We start from the raw sequence: 6,581 nt of genomic DNA, 5'->3' as shown, positions 1-6,581 counted from the left end.
TACATCACACATGCATGCATACAACATGATACATCACACATGCATGCATACAACATGATACATCACACATGCATGCATACAACATGATACATCACACATGCATGCATACAACATGATACATCACACGCGCATGCATACAACATGATACATCACACACACATGCATACATGATACATCACACATACATGCATACATGATACATCACACATGCATGCATACAACATGATACATCACACATGCATGCATACAACATGATACATCACACATGCATGCATACAACATGATACATCACACATACATGCATACATGATACATCACACATACATGCATACATGATACATCACACATGCATGTATACAACATGATACATCACACATGCATGCATACAACATGATACATCACACATGCATGCATACAACATGATACATCACACATGCATGCATACAACATGATACATCACACATGCATGCATACAACATGATACATCACACGCGCATGCATACAACATGATACATCACACGCGCATGCATACAACATGATACATCACACGCGCATGAATACAACATGATACATCACACATGCATGCATACAACATGATACATCACACATACATGTATACAATATGATACATCACACATGCATGCATACAACATGATACATCACACATGCATGTATACAACATGATACATCACACATGCATGCATACAACATGATACATCACACATGCATGCATACAACATGATACATCACACATGCATGCATACAACATGATACATCACACATGCATGCATACAACATGATACATCACACATGCATGCATACAACATGATACATCACACATACATGCATACATGATACATCACACAGACATGCATACAACATGATACATCACACATACATGCATACATGATACATCACACATACATGCATACATGATACATCACACATGCATGCATACAACATGATACATCACACATGCATGCATACAACATGATACATCACACATACATGCATACATGATACATCACACATACATGCATACATGATACATCACACATGCATGTATACAACATGATACATCACACATGCATGCATACAACATGATACATCACACATGCACGTATACAACATGATACATCACACATGCATGCATACAACATGATACATCACACATGCATGCATACAACATGATACATCACACATGCATGCATACAACATGATACATCACACATGCATGCATACAACATGATACATCACACATGCATGCATACAACATGATACATCACACAGACATGCATACAACATGATACATCACACATACATGCATACATGATACATCACACATGCATGTATACAACATGATACATCACACATGCATGCATACAACATGATACATCACACATACATGCATACATGATACATCACACATACATGCATACATGATACATCACACATGCATGTATACAACATGATACATCACACATGCATGCATACAACATGATACATCACACATGCACGTATACAACATGATACATCACACATGCATGCATACAACATGATACATCACACATGCATGCATACAACATGATACATCACACATGCATGCATACAACATGATACATCACACATACATGCATACATGATACATCACACATACATGCATACATGATACATCACACATGCATGTATACAACATGATACATCACACATGCATGCATACAACATGATACATCACACATACATGCATACATGATACATCACACATACATGCATACATGATACATCACACATGCATGTATACAACATGATACATCACACATGCATGCATACAACATGATACATCACACAGACATGCATACAACATGATACATCACACATACATGCATACATGATACATCACACATGCATGTATACAACATGATACATCACACATGCATGCATACAACATGATACATCACACATACATGCATACATGATACATCACACATACATGCATACATGATACATCACACATGCATGTATACAACATGATACATCACACATGCATGCATACAACATGATACATCACACATGCACGTATACAACATGATACATCACACATGCATGCATACAACATGATACATCACACATGCATGCATACAACATGATACATCACACATGCATGCATACAACATGATACATCACACATACATGCATACAACATGATACATCACACATGCATGCATACAACATGATACATCACACATACATGCATACAACATGATACATCACACATGCATGCATACAACATGATACATCACACATACATGCATACATGATACATCACACATACATGCATACATGATACATCACACATGCATGTATACAACATGATACATCACACATGCATGCATACAACATGATACATCACACATACATGCATACATGATACATCACACATACATGCATACATGATACATCACACATGCATGTATACAACATGATACATCACACATGCATGCATACAACATGATACATCACACAGACATGCATACAACATGATACATCACACATACATGCATACATGATACATCACACATACATGCATACATGATACATCACACATGCATGTATACAACATGATACATCACACATGCATGCATACAACATGATACATCACACATGCACGTATACAACATGATACATCACACATGCATGCATACAACATGATACATCACACATGCATGCATACAACATGATACATCACACATGCACGTATACAACATGATACATCACACATGCATGCATACAACATGATACATCACACATGCATGCATACAACATGATACATCACACATGCATGCATACAACATGATACATCACACATGCATGCATACAACATGATACATCACACATGCATGCATACAACATGATACATCACACATGCATGCATACAACATGATACATCACACATGCATGCATACAACATGATACATCACACGCGCATGTATACAACATGATACATCACACATGCATGCATACAACATGATACATCACACATACATGCATACATGATACATCACACATGCATGTATACAACATGATACATCACACATGCATGCATAGAACATGATACATCACAATTTCCAGTTTTTCCTTTCATCATGTTGGAAAAGGAGTAGGAAGAAGCAGAGCTTATTTAATAGTTCCCCTTTTCTTTTACACAACAATTGCTGAAAGTTGTGTTTACTTCCTTTTCTCAATGTATTCCCAATATACTTTATAATAATCACCAAAAAATAAATAAACTAAAATAGTCGGTGAGGTAAATTACATTTCATCTGGTGAGATGAGTAAGATTATTTAGAAAATGAACGGATGGATGGATGAAATAAATTAGGAGAGTTTATCTTGGTTCTTCTTCTTTCTACTTCGAAAATACTTTAAGTTTGAAGAGTTTTTTGAAGGATTGTTGGATTGCTTTGCTTCTTCCATTCCATCATTTAATTCCACATACTGAAGGTCTTAAGTGTTGTACGTGCCTACAAATGTTTTCAATGACATTTTTCTCCAAGATTATAATAATCTTATTATATTATTTTATAATATTCTTAATCCATAGTCAGCTAATTGCCAGTTTGTCTTCTCCTGACCTCCTTGCTTCTATCTTGTGTCAACTAGTGCAGAGTTTTTCAACATTTTTTGGAGCCAAGGCACATTTTTTGCGTTGAAAAATTCCGGAGGCACACCACCAGCAGAAATCAATAAAAAAATAAATTCAGCTGACAGTAAAAAGTGGTTGTCTCAGTTGTTGGGTGTGACTTTAAAGCATAAGCAGGCATGCATCACTACAGCTCTTGTGTTTTAGGTTTTGTCTTGCGCTTTTATTTTGCTGGCTTTTTTAGCAGTTTCCTGTTTTCCTTTGAGCGATATTTCCCACTTCTACTTAGTTTTAGCAATCAAGAATATTTCAGTGGTTTTTAATCTTTCTTTGTGGGGACATCGTTGGTCGTCATGTCATGTTCGGATGTACATTGTGGACGCCATCTTTGCTCCACAGTAAGTCTTTGCTGTCGTCCAGCATTCTGTTTTTGTTGACTTTGTAGCCAGTTCAGTTTTAGTCTCCTTCTGCATAGCCTCTCCTATGTTGCGATCTGCTGCTCAGATCTACACTATTTATTTTTCCATTTTGTATATTTCTCCGACTCCTTATTTCCTGTTTGCTTGGTCACCATGGTCAGTCATCAGTCCACCTGCTAGTCTCGCCCCGCACACCTGCCACTAATTATCACCGTCCTATTCAAGCCAGTCTTCTCTGTTCATTCGGTCTGGGTTCATAGTTTGCTTTCACGCCACTGTACGTCTGGATTTTGATCATTTGCTTTCACGCAAGTATTTTACTCTCGCTAGCTTCTCACGCTAAACCACTTGTTTTGTCCAGTTTACATACTGATGATTTCCATCCATCCATCATCTTCCGCTTATCCGAGGTCGGGTCGCGGGGGCAACAGCCTAAGCAGGGAAACCCAGACTTCCCTCTCCCCAGCCACTTCATCTAGCTCTTCCCGGGGGATCCCGAGGCGTTCCCAGGCCAGCCGGGAGACATAGTCTTCCCAACGTGTCCTGGGTCTTCCCCGTGGCCTCCTACCGGTAGGACGTGCCCTAAACACCTCCCTAGGGAGGCGTTCGGGTGGCATCCTGACCAGATGCCTGAACCACCACATCTGGCTCCTCTCGATGTGAAGGAGCAGCGGCTTTACTTTGAGTTCCTCCCGGATGGCAGAGCTTCTCACCCTATCTCTAAGGGAGAGACCCGCCACACGGCGGAGGAAACTCATTTCGGCCGCTTGTACCCGTGATCTTATCCTTTCGGTCATGACCCAAAGCTCATGACCATAGGTGAGGATGGGAACGTAGATTGACCGGTAAATTAAGATCTTTGCCTCCCGGCTCAGCTCCTTCTTCACCACAACGGATCGGTACAACGTCCGCATTACTGAAGACGCCGCACCGATCCGCCTGTCGATCTCACGATCCACTCTTCCCCTCACTCGTGAACAAGACTCCTAGGTACTTGAACTCCTCCACTTGGGGCAGGGTCTCCTCCCCAACCCGGAGATGGCACTCCACCCTTTTCCGGGCGAGAACCATGGACTCGGACTTGGAGGTGCTGATTCTCATTCCGGTCGCTTCACACTCGGCTGCGAACCGATCCAGCGAGAGCAAAAAGCAGGGACCTAATCCTGCGGTCACCAAACCGGAACCCCTCAACGCCTTGACTGCGCCTAGAAATTCTGTCCATAAAAGTTATGAACAGAATCGGTGACAAAGGACAGCCTTGGCGGAGTCCAACCCTCACTGGAAATGTGTTCGACTTACTGCCGGCAATGCGGACCAAGCTCTGGCACTGATCATACAGGGAGTGGACCGCCACAATAAGACAGTCCGATACTCCATACTCTCTGAGCACTCCCCACAGGACTTCCCGAGGGACACGGTCGAATGCCTTCTCCAAGTCCACAAAACACATGTAGACTGGTTGGGCAAACTCCCATGCACCCTCAAAAACCCTGCCGAGAGTATAGAGCTGGTCCACAGTTCCACGACCAGGACGAACACCACACTGTTCCTCCTGAATCCGAGGTTCGACTATCCGACGTAGCCTCCTCTCCAGTACACCTGAATAAACCTTACCGGGAAGGCTGAGTGTGATCCCACGATAGTTGGAACACACCCTCCGGTCCCCCTTCTTAAAGAGAGGAACCACCACCCCGGTCTACCAATCCAGAGGTACCGCCCCCGATGTCCACGCGATGCTGCAAAGTCTTGTCAACCAAGACAGCCCCACAGCATCCAGAGCCTTAAGGAACTCCGGGCGATCATCAAATCATCATACTGATGATTTGTTTTCTCTTTTGTGCCAACGTGCTATTTTAGTTTGTCTATTTTTACTTCCTAGTTTCCTGTGACAATCTGTCACTTAATTTCTGATAGTTTTTCGTGTTTTGCACTTTATTTCCTGTTCAGTGCTCTTATTTTGTTATACTTCCTGTTTATTCCGCTGAGCACCGTTTTTGTCACACTCGCCGTTGATTGGCAGCGGTCCTCAGCTGCTGTCAATCAACATAGGTCTATTTATGTTTCACTCTAGCACTCCTCAGTGCTCGAAGTTAAAACCATGTTGGGAACATCTCCATGCAAGACTGCTTTCTGTTTATAACTTTTACTTTGATGAAATTAAAATCATCTTACCTGCTTTCTGCTCTCCTGGATTCTTGCATACTTGAGGTCACACAACTGCAGCCATGCGAAGTCCTAACACCCTAAGCTTCAATGCCTTTTCTTAGGGGCACTCACCTTTTGGTTTAAGCATTAGACACATTTTTACCTGCACGCTGCCTCCCGCTGTTTCCAACATCTACAAAGCAATTATCTAGCGGCTGCCGCCTACTGAAATGGAAGAGTATTACAGGGTTACTCTGCCGATCTGTAGACAGCGGCATCAGACCATGGCCCCCAGGACGCTCACACATAAGCACGGCCGACAACCCCTGAGGCAGATGGCTCATCTGAGGGGCGTTGGGAAATAAAAATAATAAAAC

This window comes from Nerophis ophidion, linkage group LG11 (genome assembly GCF_033978795.1).
Source record: "Nerophis ophidion isolate RoL-2023_Sa linkage group LG11, RoL_Noph_v1.0, whole genome shotgun sequence".
NCBI lineage: Eukaryota > Metazoa > Chordata > Actinopteri > Syngnathiformes > Syngnathidae > Nerophis > Nerophis ophidion.
This window is presented reverse-complemented; position numbering follows the sequence as displayed.